This window comes from Scylla paramamosain, chromosome 30 (assembly GCF_035594125.1).
Source record: "Scylla paramamosain isolate STU-SP2022 chromosome 30, ASM3559412v1, whole genome shotgun sequence".
Classification (NCBI taxonomy): Eukaryota; Metazoa; Arthropoda; class Malacostraca; order Decapoda; family Portunidae; genus Scylla; species Scylla paramamosain.
Window position 1 is genome coordinate 16,614,115 of NC_087180.1, and position 18,211 is coordinate 16,632,325.

General features: G+C 44.4%; 1 long non-coding RNA gene across 1 annotated transcript in view; it reads left to right on the plus strand.

Moving 5' to 3' along the window:
* The window catches only part of LOC135116123 (uncharacterized), a 45,926-nt gene that overhangs the window by 9,090 nt on the left and 18,625 nt on the right, over positions 1-18,211 (plus strand). Inside the window, exon 3 of the long non-coding RNA XR_010276165.1 lies at positions 1,349-1,528. This is a non-coding gene — a long non-coding RNA (uncharacterized LOC135116123). The remainder of the gene's footprint in view (positions 1-1,348; positions 1,529-18,211) is intronic.

Here is an 18,211-nt window from a genome sequence, read left to right on the forward strand (position 1 = left end):
GAAAAGAGAGCGAGAGAGAGAGAAAGAGTAAAGGAAGAGAAGAAGGATGAGGAAGGGACGGCTAAGGGAAACAGGAAAAGAATAAGAGAAAGAGGGAGAGGATCACACACACACACACACACACACACACACACACACACACACACACACACACATACACACATGGCCTCTCCCTCCTTCTCATCCCCCACGCTCACTCCGTCTCTCTGCCCGTCAATTAATGGCTTAAGTCACAAAAAAGCTGATGTTTAAACGCTAAGCTGTCGGTGAAGCTCTGAGAGTCTGTTTGCAAGACACCGCGAGCCGCCCTCACGTCACTCCGCTTACTATGATGAGTGGCACTGCTGGCACTAATGGGAGAGAGAGAGAGAGAGAGAGAGAGAGAGAGAGAGAGAGAGAGAGAGAGAGAGAGAGAGAGAGAGAGAAGGAGGGGGTTAGGGGGGTATTATGTATAGACTGAGATGAGATAAGGAGGTTGGAATGAGACAATCAGACAGACTTTCTCTCTCTCTCTCTCTCTCTCTCTCTCTCTCTCTCTCTCTCTCTCTCTCTCTCTCTCTCTCTGCCCAACAAAGGGTACAATACGAGAGGCAGTTCAGGATTTCCTCCCCTTATCTCTTCCCTTCCCTTCGTATACATCTTGCTTCCTCCTCCTCCTCCTCCTCTTCCTCACCTCCTCTTCCTCCTCTCACCCTCCTCTTTCTTCTGACAGCATCTCCTTCCTCTTACACTATATTTCCACTATAAACACCACCACCTCCTCTCCTCCTCCTCCTCCTCCTCCTTCTTCCTCTTCCCCCTCCTCCTCCTCCTCCTCCTCCCGCAGTGTTACCGGCCAGCTATAAAATAAACCTTTAAGGAGGATTTTCTGGGTTTTCTCGAGTCTTATTATAATGAGCAGAGAACATGGAAGCTGGTGGTCTTGTTTTGCTGTGGAGGTTTTCTAGTGTAGTGAAAATTCTTAGAAAATCTTTGTTTTTTTTTATTTATCTTCTCTTTCTTTTTTTTTTTTAGTTGTAAAGTTTTTGGTTTGGTGTGTGATTTGTTTTGTTTGATTGTGTGTGTGTGTGTGTGTGTGTGTTTTATGTGTATAGGTTTCATTCTCTCTCTCTCTCTCTCTCTCTCTCTCTCTCTCTCTCTCTCTCTCTCTCTCTCTCTCTCTCTCTCTCTCTCTCTCTCTCTCTCTCTCTCTCTCTCAATACACACACAATACTTTCCTTTCCTTTGTTTCACTTCAAATCAAAAAGCCATCAGATCTCACCTCAATCCCTTTGTTTCTTCCTTTGTCATCCTTCCCTTCCCTCACCTCGCCCATAACATACAAGTTTATACTATTCTTTCTCCACAGCCTCCCACGCCAGCCCCACGCCAGACCCACACCAGACCCACGCCAGACCCTCTCATCACGCCAGACCCCTCACCACGCCTCTCCACGCCCCTCGATTCCTGCAAACACCGCCGGGGAAAATTTGTTGAGCGAAAATAGAGATATTATCTGACCTAAGCTGCCGCGCGCCGATTCCTCAAAGTAAGTTATGGATCTTGTTAAAATTCTCCTTCGCTTCCTTCACGTGCATTCCAACCCTGTCTAGAGCCTCTTTTGCCTCACGTTCAGGGTCCCTTCTCCCTCCTTTTGCTTACCTGTTGCCGGCATTAAGGGGTTTAAGGGCCCCTTCTAGACCAGGTGTCAGGCCGGGAGACGAATGTAGGGGCAAGACGGCCGTGGTGTACCTGGGAAGCCGAAGCCCGTGTCAGGTAGATAGGTTAGGAGTCGCCTGCCACATGTTCCCCCTGCTAATTGGCCGGCCCACCCCACGGATGCGTCAGCTGATGCTCTCGACTTGGGCCTCGCGGTGTCAATTTTAACCCAAGCTCTCGTTCCCGCCCGCTGATCCCCATTAAACGTCACGAGGAGCGGTGCGTTGATACATTCACACGCCAGACACGTTACTTTTAACATTGGGTTTGATTCTACATGTGGAGAAAGGATGGTATGAGTTTGATTCAGGTTTTGTTTACTAAGACGTGTGAATTCTGCGCGCGCATGCATCACCCTCTCAACCCGCCCTGCCCCCCACACACAGACATGTTCAAAATACAGGAATTTAAATGAGTTTTCCTGTCATAAAGTACACATTGTAATACTTTTCATAATTAAGACGACGAAAAAAAAGGAAAGACAGTAAAAGAAAGGAGAAAAGCACACACAAACGCACATACACACCAGAGAGAGAGAGAGAGAGAGAGAGAGAGAGAGAGAGAGAGAGAGAGAGAGAGAGAGAGAGAGAGAGCACAGAACAAATACAAACAGAACCGAGAGAAAAAAATAAAAACTAGCATGACAGACATGTTAAAGCGTCATGAACACACTGCATGACAGGCGTGGCATGCATGTGAGGGTGCCAAGTAACGCTCGCTGCCACAGCCCTCCCCCTCCCCCTTCTCCCCTTCCTGTCACGATCACCTGTTGCGGTAATTAAATGAGTTTGCCCCTTCTAGAGTGGCGGTGAGGATTGAGTTGCTGTGAGGGAGAATTAAGATGAGGAGTGAGGAGGTGAAGTTAAGGTAGTGAAGGAAGTGAAGGAATGAAGTGAATTAAGATGAGGAGCCAGAGACAACCTTGCTGGGTGAAGTGAAGAAGTAGAAAAGAAGTGAAGGAAATGAGGCAGGGGAGTGAAAGGCGAGGAGCGAAAGACCCCGTTTCTCAGTGAAGTGAAAGAAGCGATGAAGTGAATGTATGAATTGAGTTATGTGAATGAAACAATGAATGGATGAATAGTGAAGTGAGAGAAATAAAGTGAGTGTGAAGTGAATTAAATTAGTATAAATAACGAAGTGAATCAAGTGAATGAAATTATTAACGTAAATGAGATGAGTGAAATGAAATAAATGCGTGAAATTAATGACGGGAACGGAGAGAGAGAGAGAGAGAGAGAGAGAGAGAGAGAGAGAGAGAGAGAGAGAGAGAGAGAGAGAGAGATTATCCAACGCCTCACGGTACAAACTTTTTTCCCATGTTAGATCGAGTACACTGGAGAGAGAGAGAGAGAGAGAGAGAGAGAGAGAGAGAGAGAGAGAGAGAGAGAGAGAGAGAGAGAAAGGAACTGAGGGAGGGGGTCGGAGGGAACATAGGAGGGACAGGTATGGCCATGTTGGGGAGGGGGAGGGGGGATGGTAAGGGGAGAGGGGGGGCTCAAGGGTACAAGGCAAGAGGTCACGACAAGAATTCGGGATTTTTCGAAGTCTCAAGCGAATCCTTTTGTCGAAGTCCCGAAGTCCCGAGACGCAAGGACGAGGCGGTCTTTCTATTTTCCAGACAATGATTTCAGGAATTTACTCTTCAACTGTAGATTTGTTGTGAGACTTTTTTTTTTCTTCGTCTCTCTCTCTCTCTCTCTCTCTCTCTCTCTCTCTCTCTCTCTCTCTCTCTCTCTCTCTCTCCGTTATCGTTTCTCTTATTGGTGTTTTTTTCACTTTTTTCCATTTTGTAATTCTCCTATTTATCGTTTTGTTCTTTTTTTTTTACGTTTATTGTGATGTATGTATGTTGTCCTAGTTTTTTTTCTCTCTTCTTCTTTCTCTCTGTCTTCGTGTCTTTTTGTTATTTTTTTTATTCCTCTTATTTCAGATTTTGCTTTTTTTTTTTGTGTATATCTGTTGGTTTACATTCTTTGTGCGAGACATTTTTTTTTCTCTGTCTTTCCATCTTTCTCTCACTGTTGCTCTTTTTTTTTTATTGATGATGTATATCTGTTGGTCTTATTGTTGTTATTTTCAGTTTCTTCTTTCCTACATTATTTTACGTTGAATTATGATTCCTTTACACTTTTTATACCCACGCGTCTATTTATCTAATTTTACGTCCTCTGTCAGGAAAGATAAAAAATTCTGAAGTCATTTTTATACCTACAGAAAAAAATAAATTAAATTAGTAATATCACAATTAAAGTGCGTAGCTTTTCTGCATCACCACACGCACCATAACATCCCCACAGCTCACCACAGCTCACCTGAACACTCACTCCCTCATCCCACAGAGCCCATGATCATCACCACAGCTATCACAGTTTCCTTCAGCCTCTCCACAGCACTTTGATACCCACAGTCCTGAAAATTCGTGATGATGACATACAAAAGTCAACCTCACTTCAACTCCACTTAGCTAATACTGAATCCACTCCCTCCTTCATGTATACCCTCTCCAGTGCTTGCCACCCACAGAACAAACACTTACAGTTCACCTCATATACCACTTTATAACACAAAGACAGACATCCTCATACCCTCTCTGTTACTCACTCATTTCCTCATACACTCAGCTCTGTTTCTTCTCTATATGCAAGTTGCCTCTCACACTCCCAGGTATTCTTTCTATCTCTTATTCCCTCCCATGCAAGCACAGTTTTATTTATTTCTTACATGCAGTTAGGTCTTTTTTTTTCCCATGTATCTAGACCTTCTTCTCATCCTCTCCCATGCAAATTAAACCTTTCCTCATCCACTCCCATGCAGTTAAACTCTCTTCCCCTTCTTCTCCTATGCAGTCAGACCCTATTCAATGCTCTCCCATGTTCTCCCATTTTCTCCCATGCAGATAAATACTTACACATCTAACACCACATTCTCCTATGCAGCTAAACCCTTTCGCATCCTCTTCATACTCTCCCACGCACCGCCATCCCCTCCCACGCCCCAGCCACCCACACACACATGCCCAGCCACCACCCACGGCGCCCTCCCCTGATACTGGCGACCCACTACACTCCTTCACCATAATTGACGGATGCCTAGACCGCCCACGCCCTCAGTCACACAAGGGAACCAGCTGTTGGGGATTACTGCCTCCCTCCCTCTCCCTCTCACTCTCCCTCTCCCTCTCTCTCTTCCTCTCTCCATCACATCATAGCACTTCCACCACCACCACCACTGAACTAATGCCACTTGCACTACTACTGCTACTACTACTACTACTACTACTACTACTACTACTACTACTACTACTACTACTATAACGTTCAAAGTTAGAGATTACATTGTGATAGGTACTTGGGTCTCTCTCTCTCTCTCTCTCTCTCTCTCTCTCTCTCTCTCTCTCTCTCTCTCTCTCTCTCTCTCTCTCTCGTTCTTCCTGTGCTTCTCTTCCTCTTAGTCACTTCCTTTCTATCTCTTCCTCCTTGCGTTTCTCTCAATGTCTCTTCGTTTATTTCTTTCTCCTCTTCTTCATTTTCTTCCTGTATGCTTTGAATTCTGTCATTCGTTATCTTGGCTTCATTTTATCTTATTCTTCGTCGCTTCTCTCTTTGTCACTTTCCGTCTTTATTACCCTTCATCTGTTTCAATTTCACAAGGTCAATCTTATTCTATTTTGAGCCACGTCGTAACTGATGTTTGTATCACTCCTTCCATTTATCTTCCTTTTCATTCCCTTCCTTCCTTTTCTACTCTAATCTTCTTACATTCTTTTTCGCCTCACCCACATTTTTTTTTCTTTTCTCGTCGTGTCCACCTTCATCTGTCTTTCCAACACGTCCCGACTGCTTTCTCATTTCCCTTTCTGTCTATCCTTCCGCCAGCCTGTCCACCCGCCTGCCCTACTGCCCTCCCCTTCCCTCTGTCCTCCTCTCACCCTTTCCTCTCACCCCTGTCCTCTCTCAACCCGACCCGTCCAGCGCTCGGTGACAGAAGAAAGGAAAACACAATCCCCCCATGACCTCCCCCATCAGGAGCTTGCTTTCCCCTATCACCACTACCACAAAAGTGTAATGGATGACTCCCGCTCACCCTCCTTACCCTCCGTATACCCTCCTCTTCCTCCCTCCAGCCTCCCCCTCCATCCCCTCCTCATGCGGGCGTTATCCTCAGCCTCTCATAAAGACTGACGCGATTAATTAGAGAAAATAAACGTGGGCTGAGAGCTGGCGCACGGTGGGACGAGATTTATCCCAACCAGTGTGACAGCCGAGACCGCGACCTCCCATCTTGTTACAGCACCCGTCCACGCCGCTTCGTTCACCGACCATAACTCTTCGCTCAGGCCTCGTCTCTCCTTGCCCTGCCCACCTCGAGGCACCGCAGTCCTTCCCAGCAGCGTGAGTGCGTGGATGCTGCTGCTTGCCCCGCACTTACCCGTACCTTCACCGCTGGGACTTGACTCTTAAATCCGTGAGTTCGGAGATGGATTCCCTCGCGACATCAGGGAGTCTTAGCGGACGGTGGCGACTAGGGATTAAAAAACGGGAGTCGGGATTAGAGTGAGGGAGGTTTCCGTGTGGCTTTTTCTGCCCCGCGCGAAGGATACGGACGAGGAGGAGAGACGGAGGTGGCAGCGAGAAGGAGGAGGAGGAGGAGGGTCACAAGGATTTCAGCTTTTAACACGATCCAATAAAGAGAAAAGTTTCCGGGCATGTATGGGCGGCTGGAATAGAAGGGAAACGAGATGGACTGCTGGGAAGAAAGGAGGAAAAAGAAGGAAGGGGATCGGTTACTGGGTTCTTTTGGTGGGGGGAGGAGGGAGAGGAGAGGAAGAGGGTGAGGCTTAGTCCATAGCGGTGTGAAACTCGTCCCAAAAGTGAGAGGGAGAGGAGAGCCATAGTTCCTAATTACTCTTGGTACACAGAGTCACTTTACACCGCGTTTAAGGGAGAGGGAGAGTCATGGAGAGAGAGGGAGAGGTATAGTTAGGTTCCTGCCCCGCCCTCTCCCTCCCATTCCTCCTCCCATTCCTTCACTGCAGCCCATTCTTTGTCACAGCCCTCCCTCACACTTCCTCATGGACACTCTCCCCTCTCACCCCTCACTCTCCCTCATGACTCACTAATACCTCATGCTTCCCCTCTCTAAGGCACCCATGACTTTCCCTCACTCACTTTAAACCCTCATTTGTGTCATTTTTCATTAAACTATCCTCATTTTCACAAAACTCATCCTTTCTTTACATAAAAACGGCAACGAAACCTTAATTTTACCTACACACTCTAGAAGGAAGTAGAAAGTAAGAAAAAATGAAGAACCAATTAAGAGGGGACAAGAAGGAGGAGGGGAATATAAGGTCAGGGAAGAAGGAAAGGAAGGAAGGAAGAAAGGAGGGAAGGAGGGAAGGAAAGGTGTCATGCCAGAAGGAATACGACAAGAGGGGTCATTTTACACGTGACTTGGGGTCGTTTTGTGCCAGCAGGGTGCCACACACACACACACACACACACACACACACACACACACACACACACACACACACACACACACACACACACACAACAGGAGGGTAAGGAAACAAAATCGATGTGTGGGGTATATTTTGAAGAAGGTGTGTTTGTGTGTGTAAGAGAGAGAGAGAGAGAGAGAGAGAGAGAGAGAGAGAGAGAGAGAGAGAGAGAGAGAGAGAGAGAGAGAGAGATTGTGACTAATGTTTGTGTTTTTGAAATGTCAGTTTATAAGACCAAGTGCATTTTTCTCCTTTCATCCACCCACTCATTCCTCATTCCTCATTCCTCCACTTCCCAACAACACTCCCTCATCCTTCCCTCCTCCTCCTCCTCCTCCTTTCTTCCTTGTCTTCGTCCTTGCCTCCCTTGCGCAATCTTACTCTTTTCTCACTCAGGGAATCACTCCGCAAGACACTTACTCTATTTGTCCTTATTCTCTTACTTCCTCAATCTCTCTCTTACTCTTCACTCTTCCCTCTCTTTCTCTCTCTCTCTCTCCCTTTACACTCATTCTCGCACTTCCTCAATCTCTCTTACTTTCTCTCGCCTTTCTTATCCTCCCCGCCTCTTGTATTCTTAAAGTCCATTATCTTTTCTGAGCCGCAATCTGTCTTTCCTGTCACACACCTCGCAGCGTTGTGGCGAGGAGGAGAACTAGAGAAGCTTAGTCTTTGTTCCTCTTACTTGACGAAGGCGTGATCGTTGAGGCCCCGCGTGTGTTTGTATAGCGTGTATTGGTCTTTTGTCCAGCTGCTCTGCGCTCTGTGTTTTTTGTAGTGTTATTAAAGGGTTGTTGTTGTTGTTGTTGTGGTGGTGGTGGTGGTGGTTGTTGTTGTTGTTATAAATTTGTCTTTTCCACCTAAAGGAACTGAAGAAAACGTTAATTTGATGCGAAAGGCAAGTTTTGTGCGCTAGTTATCTCTCTCTCTCTCTCTCTCTCTCTCTCTCTCTCTCTCTCTCTCTCTCTCTCTCTCTCTCTCTCTCTCTCTCTCTCTCTCTGTTGTATATACGTATCTCCTCGCCATCCTTAACTCTGTCACCTTGCTTCTTGTATTAAGCGAGGGTTCTTGTTCTTCCTCAAGGGGGTTCCTAGTGTGTTATCGCCCACGCAGTTTTTAATTAGTGATTTCCTCCTCTTCCCTCCTCCTCCTTCTCCTCCTCCTCTTCCCTGTCTCTTATTCTCCAGCCTTAAGTATTTCTTTTTATCTCTCCCGCCTTGCTTGCTCCTCTCCGCTTCTCCCATTTGTCGTCTCTTCTTATTCCACCTCTAGGATTTCGCTGTGTGTCTCTCCTTCACTTTTTCTTTATTATTTCCTTATTTCTCTTTCGTTATTTCTCAGTTTTCCATTATTTCCCATTCTTGTCTCTAATCTCTTCTTCTCTTATGTTTTCCTGGTTTCTTTTTTTCTATTATTTTCACTCTGGTTATATGGTAGTAGTAGTAGTAGTAGTGGTAGTAGTAGTAGTAGTAGTTAGAAGATATTGTCATTCTTTTATAAACCCCTGTGTACTTATCATCCTTGTCCATCCTATTCTATTTCAATCTGTTCTCCTACATGTAGTTCAGCAATAGCAGCAGTGGTTGTAGTAGTAATAGTAGTGGTAGAAGTTGTTGTTGCTGTAGTTACCGTTGTTTTTTAGTGCATTCCTGTATATTTACCATCCTTGTCCTTCTGCTTGGTGCTCCTCGCCTCGCCACCCCCAGCAGGGAGAGGAAGGGAGTGCAGAGGAAGTGTGGCCGGTAGAACTAGTTAAGAGTGATTTCTACCGCACGTGTGGCGCCTCTGGCAATGATCTGGTGACAGGCTGCTGCTCTCTGGTGTCTGGTGATGCTGTGGGTGGTGATGCTGGTGGTGGTGATGGTGGTCGGTATTAAAGAGCTGGTTGTAATGGTGGTGGTGATGCTGGTGGAGGTGGTGGGTACTGGTTGTAATGGTGGTGAGAGGGATAGTGGTTTAGAGAGATGCTGGCAGTGGTGGTGGTGATGGTGATGCAGTTATGGTGAGTCTTGTGTTTGTGATGAATATGTTTGCTTTCTTGTGTTAATTTGTCATATAAAGATTTCTGGCGTTGGTAGGGGAGGTGGCGGGGCTTGGAAGAGATGCTTGCAATGGTGGTGGTGGTGGTGGTGGTGACGGTGCAGTTTTGATGATACATGTGTTTGCTGAGTTAATTTGGCGTGAGAAGATTGCTTTGTTCTTCAGGCTTTCATTGCAAACACATAAAGATACTGACACACGCTGGAGCACATTACAGCACACTGACGCACACTCAAGCACATCACAGGAAATACAGACACACCAGGCATACCCAAACGCACACCCGCACATACACATGCCCTCTGACAGACCTACAGCACACATACACGCACAAACACACACACTGACACCCCAAAAGACAGCAAAACACACACCAAAGAAAAAAAGCACCAACACACACTGACGCTTGAGAAAATCCAACAAAACACACTTCAACACCCGCAACACACATAGCAACACAGCAGCACACCACAACACCGCAAAACACCGCAAAACACAGCACAACAACCCAAACACACACCAACACAAACTAACACCCCACAAACACACTCAAACACCTCCATACTTTGACTAACACCGCAAAAACTACCCCAAAACACACACCAACTTCACAAACACACACCAATACACCCACACCCTCGCCAGCACACCAACAGGGGCCCCCATAACCAGCGTGTCAAGCATGAGGGATGTTACCAGTGGAACTTAATAAAATGATACTGGTGACAACCCTCGCTGCCGGGCCCCTGATGCGCTCAATCGGACCTTAACAGCCGACACACTTATGCCCGACGCTGCGAGGACTGCCACTCAGCCCCTGGCACGCACAAGTGGCACTCGGAACGGCCCAGGGAGGGGAAGGGAGGATGTTCTTCTTATCTAAGGGGCGTGGCTTGCTGTCTCTGACCACCCGGGTTGCATGTTGGCGGTGCTGGTGGTGGTGGTGGTGGTGGTGGTTTTTCTTGTCCTGTGAGGGTTGTGAGGGTTGATGCTCTGGTTGTAAGGGCGAATAGTGGCAGGTCAGTAGTAGTTGTGGCGGTAGTAGTGGTGACTGGTGTTGTGTGGTGCGATGGAATGTTCTGTCAGGGAGATTTCTGGTGGCAAAAGTGAGTGGTAATATAGATTTTAATGGGTATGGAATCTATCTATCTATCTATCTATCTGTACACCAGGCTAATATTCCGAAAGAGAGGTAACCGAGGAATTCAAATAAACAGTAGAGAAGGAGACATACTAACAATACTAGGAATACTAAGAGGCCTACCTGTAATCTGGCCAACACCTGTGAAGTCTGCAGCAATTACCTGGTGTAAATCTCAGCTGCAGGTGTGCCGGAGGTGGAGGCAGCGGTGGTGGTGGTGGTAGAGCGATGGTGGTTGTGACAGGAATAACTTCATGTATGGCTGTCTGTCTTAATAAACATTCTCTCTCTCTCTCTCTCTCTCTCTCTCTCTCTCTCTCTCTCTCTCTCTCTCTCTCTCTCTCTCTCTCTCTCATCCATCTCTTCTTATATCCTCTGTATATATATTTTTACATTTCTTAAGCAACCCTCTCTCTCGATTTCTTTTTCTTCTTCACCACTACCACCACCACCACCACCACCACCACCACCATCTCACACAAAAAGAATGTCGCTATAATAGAGAACACTCGGTCTGGGCATTACGCTGGACGGCTGTGACCACTACCTGTCCAAGACTTAACCATCCATCTCCTGTTTATATAAAGCCCTTTTAGGAGCGAGGAAGGGAGACGCTTGTTGCCGAGTATGGAAGGCTGTGAGCCGGGCTAGAGTGGAAGTGGTGGTGGTGGTGGTGGTGGTGGTGGTGGTGGTACTGGTGGTGGTGGTGGTAGTCTTTTTCTTTTTACATTCTTATGGGGTTTCGTAAACTAACTTATATTTTCAATCCATACTAAATTAATTTGATTTTTATTACTCTCACTTACTTTTCATTACAGTTTCTAAGTTTTCTAGTTCAGAAAAAGAGCGAATTACCCTCCTATTTTGTGTTTACAAGGGATATTTTTTTTTTCAGTAACATATCCTTAGATCCTTACTGGAATAATTTAATCCTTTCTACTGCTATACATTTTCCCATAAACACTTACTTTTTTTTGTTAACTTTTATATTACATTCACTTACGTAGTTTTGTAGCACAGAAAGCATCAACTTATCCTCCAGTTTTTCATAAAGTAGCATCCCATAGATCGTTACTAAGATTACTTAACCCTTTCATAACCAGACGATTTTTTTTTCCTATACTCACCAACTTTCTACTCACTTTTATAACAGAGTCTCTTGGTGTTGTATCCCAGAAAAGACGAAGTTATCTCCTAATGTAGTCTGTCTTTCAGTATCCATATATGTTTTTACTACTATTGATGTTAAAAGCTGGCCATAATAACAAAAAAGGCTTAATTAACTACTATATTCTACACTATATATAATATTTCAGAGAAGACAGACACAATAGTGGTGATGATGGTGGTAAAAGTTCTTGAGACAAAATTTTCCCTCTGATTTTTGGTGATAATGTTAATCTGTGTTGAGTTTTGGCTTTACGATGTTGAGAATGTTAAGAACTGACACACTCTCTCTCTCTCTCTCTCTCTCTCTCTCTCTCTCTGGTTAATGGACGTTTTAATACTCATATAAATTAGTGATGGGCAGTAAAACACGTCAGGTTCTCCTCCCCAACTCGCCAGACGGAGGGTAATAATTCTGTGCAGTGTATGTGTTCTCCAGGTTTAAGGTTTCAGTCACTTTGCTGGAAACTAACAAGAGGAAGCACTCAATTATCTGGCCCTTGGTAACTTATCTCTTTTTTTTCTTACCTGTTAACCAAATGGCGTGGCAAATGACGTAGCAAATATTTTTTTTTGTGTTGTGTTTATTATTTTTTTTTTTTTCGCTTCTTTCTCGCGTATGTGGAAGTTCTATCGTATCCTATTAAGGTCTGGCCAGTAATAGTATAGCATTTTGTAATATTCGATTCTTTCCAGCCAATTACCTTTTTACTTAACAAAGTTCCCGTGTGAAATTACCAGTAAGAAGATTAGTTGACGTATTTGTGTCTACTTTTCTTGGTGTGTTAAGGAGGGGCAGAAGGAGGCTGGCACAGAGAGAGAGAGAGAGAGAGAGAGAGAGAGAGAGAGAGAGAGAGAGAGAGAGAGAGAGAGACCCCACTCAAAAAGATGACTCAAGATCTTACAAGAATCTCGCCAAAATAATTTCAAAGGTGTCTTGTTTTGTAATCATATCCCATCCCATTGTACTGTAGCAAATACTGAACACATTTTACCACCTCATTAATTCCTTCCGATCAATTACCTCCTTAGAAAGCTTTCCGTATCAGCTGAGTGTTATTAAAGAGCTGAGGAAGTTAGAAGATACATTTAAACGCCAAGATTGTTATGGTGTCAGTTCATGTTACAGAGCCGAGTCACTTAACCTTTTAGGAGTGTAAACATATTGCTGTTAGTTATAAAACCGTGTATACTAGCATGCTGAGGGTGTAATCATGTCTCCTTGACTTATGGAACAGGGCATTCTAAGCTACAGGATTTTAATAATGTGGTTTTAAATATTGGAATTGTATTTTTTTTTTTTTTTTTTGCTTGTAATGTGATCGTGTTGTGTTTTGTTTTTATAGAGAGTCGTATTAAGTCTCCTAGTGTTTCTCTCTCTCTCTCTCTCTCTCTCTCTCTCTCTCTCTCTCTCTCTCTCTCTCTCTCTCTCTCTCTCTCTCTCTCTGATAAGCCTCGCCGTCCACCGTCTCCTGTCGCTGTCAACACATTGTAAGCGCTAGCCTCTACTTACCTCTCCCTTTCTCTATCTCTCTCCCTCTCCCTCTTTCTTCTTTATCTCCCTCCCACTCTCCCTTACACTTCTTTCTCTCCTCCTTTTCATCGTAGCATTTAACACTCGCACCTGGTCTCTCTCTCTCTCTCTCTCTCTCTCTCTCTCTCTCTCTCTCTCTCTCTCTCTCTCTCTCTCTCTCTCTCTCTCTCTCTCTCTCTCTCTCTCTCTCTTGAATTAACTTGGCTTTATCCTCGCACATTTTTTCCCATTATTTAGTTTATTTTTATACCCAGCTCGTCTTCTCCCTCCTCCTCCTCCTCCTCCTCCTCCTCCTCCTCCTCCTGCTTCTTAATCACTCCAACAAACGCATCGTAAAAACGAATAATATTTCACATTTAGGGAAGCGCAATGCTGTATTCTGTCTCTCTATAATCTACCAAATTCTTCTCTTTTTTTTATTTCTTTTCTTGTGACGCTTATTATTATTATTTTCTTCTTTCCTCAGTCTTGCCTTTCACTTTAGTCTTCCTCTTTTACTTAAACGTCTTACGAATAGGCTCAAGACTCACGAATTTCTGGGTTTGCACGAATCCGATGACGTGCAGTGTTTTTTTTTTCTTTTTCTCTTTTTTTTTTTTGCACTGAACGTAAGAGATTGTGTCTACGTAGAATGATGATGATGATGATGATGGTAATGGTGATGATGATAATGATACGAATATTTTTACTTCTGCCGGTAACAGAAATCATAGGTGTAGTAATTTTTTGGCCTGATATATTACAACAGACGTTAAATAGAGGAATGATGCAAACTTTCGCTAATGTTTAAATTGATATGAGTGTGCGAAGTAAAGAAATGGAGAGAAACGGCTTAAAAAATGGAGAGAGAGAGAGAGAGAGAGAGAGAGAGAGAGAGAGAGAGAGAGAGAGAGAGAGAGAGAGAGAGAGAGAGAGAGAGAATTTTATCCAGACAACAAAATTGACAAGCAGACAGGATGAATAAGGAGGCAAGAGAGAGAGAGAGAGAGAGAGAGAGAGAGAGAGAGAGAGAGAGGAGGTAGCTTACACACACACACACACACACACACACACACACACACACACACACACACACACACACCTCCCTCCCTCACCTCTACCACCTTTCCCAACACCCTTCTTCCCTTCTTTCCCCTCCTCCTCCTCCTCCTCCTCCTCCTCCTCCTCCTCCTCCTCCTCCTCCTCCCTCCCGAAGCTTTGGCAAGACTCAGGACCGTGGGCATTTATTTCTCGCTCTTAAACATGTAAACCTTTGAAGTGTTGACAAATAGGTGCCGCTCGGGGCTCATAATTCTGAGACAATTAGCGGCAGTGCGTTTGAAAGTTTAATTGGCAAAGCAAAACACGCAAATTGAGATGGGGACTTATGGGAGGAGGAGGAGGAGGAGAAGGAAGAGGAGAATGGTGACGGTGCGTGAGGATGTAATTGGAGGGAGTGTCAGGGCGTCTTCTTGTGAGTGTTGGTGAAGGGAGATGAGGAGGGAAAGGGAGAAAAAGGAGAGGAGGAAGGAGATAAAAAGGGGATGTGTTTAGGAGAAGCAAGAGTGGGAGGAAAGGGAAGAATGGTGTATGCTTGATGAAAGGAAGGAAAGAGGAGAAACGGAAATGCGGATGAGAAAAATTGAATTAGAAAGGAGAGGAGAGAAGTGCAAGAAAGAAGAAAAGGAGTGGGAGGAAAGGGGAGATAGGACGTATGCTTGATGAAAGGAAGGAAGGAGGAGAGATAGAAGTGAAAAAATACAAAAGGAGGAGCGGAATTAGAAGGAAAGAGAGGAGTGCAAAATGAGAAAATGGAGGAGTAGGAAAGACAGTAAATTAAGAGGAAAGGAGGAAAGAAAATATGTACGAAAATAAAGGGAAGTAAGAAATAGAAATGGAAAAGAAGATAGAAGCTGAAATAGAAAATAAAGGAGAGAAAACACGGAAAATAATAAGGAAAGCAAAACAAAAGAGGAAGCAGATAAAGAATAAAGGAAATGAGAGCAGAATTAACTTTAAATGAAAAAAATAGAAAGAATAAAGGAAATTAAAACAAAAGAAAAAAATATACAAGCAGGAATGACTAAAATAAAGAAGAAAATAAGGAAAGGAACAAGAGAGAGAAAGGAAGGAGGAAAAAGTGAAGTACATTGTGGGGAAGACTTAAGGAAGACTTGGGGGAGCGGGGATGAGGTACAGGCCCGTGTGGTAATGTTAGTAGTAGTAGTAGTAGTAGTAGTAGTAGTAGTAGTAGTAGTAGTAGTAGTTTAAGCAGACATTCACTCCGTACATAAATTTCATCACTTTTTCACCTCAAATCAGCTGCAGACTCACACCCCATCAATTAATAATGAAAAATAGCTGTAGAAAAGACTATCAGATCTAATCCAAAGCTAATGAGGGACCGAGATTGGCGCCAAATCACTAATCACACCGAATGTTTTAAAGTCTCTCTCACTCACTGACTAAGGAAGAGGAGGAGGAGGAGGAGGAGGAGGAGTGACACCTTCTTGGCACTTGGATTCTGTTCCTGTTTGTCGTCACGCACGTAATTGGCACTAGTTTGTGTGGGAGAGGAAGGGAGAGCGAGGGAAGGAGAGGGAAGGAGAGGGAGGGAAGGCTAAGTACCGCTAAGGAGAAGGGAGAGGAGGGGAAGGAAAGGGAGAGAGTTTAAGTACCTTTATACCTTAAAGATGGAGTGACAGCGGCGGGGCGAGAGCAAAAGAAGTGAGTGAGAGAAAAGAGAGTGAGAGAGAATGCGAGTCTTAATTTATACACCTCCTCTCATTTCCTCTCTCTCTCTCTCTCTCTCTCTCTCTCTCTCTCTCTCTCTCTCTCTCTCTCTCTCTTTTTCAGTACATCACTCCATCTTTTAATTTAAACTCAAATCACGTGTTTTAGCGCCAGGATTTAACAAGACAGGGTTACTGAGAGAGAGAGAGAGAGAGAGAGAGAGAGAGAGAGAGAGAGAGAGAGAGAGAGAGAGAGAGAGAGAGAGAGAGAGAGAGAGGATGTTGAAATAATGTTACATACTCGTGATACTCTGCTCAAATCACACACTCTCTCTCTCTCTCTCTCTCTCTCTCTCTCTCTCTCTCTCTCTCTCTCTCTCTCTCTCTCTCTCTGTGAATTTATAGTCAACTCCAAGTGGCTTTTAACAATGACTAGGGTTAAGCGGAACCTCCAACACAGTGACTGTAACCCCTTCACTGCAGTTGCTCTTCCTCAACTTAACCCTTTCCCTGCTAATAACACCTTTCACTTCATTTGTCGTAATTAAGTTTATAACAGACAATGCTTTCTTAAACCCATAAGTTGCTTTTAGATCATTAGGGACTTAAAAGATTGTGTAACATGCAGTGTCGCTAGAGAAAATTGAAATGTTGCTGTTATATCTTAATTTTTCAACAACAAAGCCAGTATGAGTGATATTAATTCTCTGTTATGTTTCCTCGATTCTTGATGACATTTTTTCAACATGTCTGGCTGAAATGAGGAAGGTTTTTGACGTACTCTGCTTTTAAGTCTCTCTCACATTGCTACAACTGCGGTTTTCAATTTTTCTACAGATGAAAATGTCAGTCACTGAGCTTTGCCTTCATATATGACCAGCAGTTCTCTGTAGAAGTACGACACATTTAAACAACCTCAGACAGTGTACAGATCCAAAATCAAACAGAAGATACAAGAAGATTTGAACTGCATTATCCTCTCCCTTAGTTATCAATCATATCAACTGAAATGATTGACTCTAAATCTGCAACACATTTCCCTTCATTCACAGCGGTCCGAGGGTTAACATAATGCCCTGGATGTGACGAGACACAAGTGAAAACAAAAGATGACCAAGAGGTTCAGACCTGTTAATACACTGACTTTCTATAAAGAAAGAAAAAAAAAAGGCACTGGTCGAATTAGCAACAAGTCCCGGTCATTAGTAGTTAAGGAGTAAATTCCACACGTAAAGATTGAGAACACAGGTTAACTCTTGCCTGTTAATACACTGGCGGTAGAGAAAAACTTAAACACTGATGGCAATAGTAACAAGTCCCAGTCATTGGCAGTTTAGGAGTTAATTCTACACACACGCAAATTCAAAACACTGGTTAACTCTTGCCTGCTAATACTCTGAAGGAAAAACTTAGGCTCTGGTCGCATTAGTAACAAGTCCCAGGGTTTGGCAGTCTAGGAGTTAATTCTGCACACAAACCCAATACAGCCGCGACCCGGGAGTTCCATTGAGGCGCCGAACGACCCAACTTTCCCTATGTAGTTACGGAAAACCATTACAGTGGCGAGATGGAGTTAGACCGAACCTTCCCTTTGTGTCCCCTTTGTAACGCCTTTGAGATTCCACCTGGCAGCGCGTTGGGGTGTGACATACAGTGACGGAAGGTAACGAGAAGGTGCAGGAAGGGCAGAGGGAGGGAGTGTTAAGATAGACGGGGCGAGAGGGAGAGGGAGACGTGAAGGGAAGGAGATGTAGTGTTGTACGTTGTGTCGCTTCCCTCGTTAATGACACTTTTCGTTTAACAGACAGTTTGCGCGTTGCTTGTTGACGTGGGACATATATAAAGCTGTAGAGAGAGAGAGACAGAGAGAGAGAATATGCGTGTGTGTCTGTGTGTGTGTGTGTGTGTGTGTGTGAGTAACAACCTCTTAAAATAAACAAAACCAAACTCTCGCAAACATCCAAGTACAAATGTGACATAAAGCAAACATAAATAAAGCTGGAGAGAGAGAGAGAGAGAGAGAGAGAGAGAGAGAGAGAGAGAGAGAGAGAGAGAGAGAGAGAGAGAAAAAAAAAAGATAAAAAAGGGAGGGAACCAGAGAAACAGATCCTGCCATGCGCGTAAACATGACAAACAAACAAACGAACATCAAAGGCAACGCGAACAGCTTGACGGAGAACAATGGAGAGAGAGAGCGAGAGAGAGAGAGAGAGAGAGAGAGAGAGAGAGAGAGAGAGAGAGAGAGAGAGAATTGGATGGTTCTGACTTGTGTATATTTTGGTATATATTTTATTTACGACTCTTCTTTCTCTCGCTGTCGCCTTAAGCAAATAAGACTACCCTAGTGGAAATGCTCTCTCTCTCTCTCTCTCTCTCTCTCTCTCTCTCTCTCTCTCTCTCTCTCTCTCTCTCTCTCT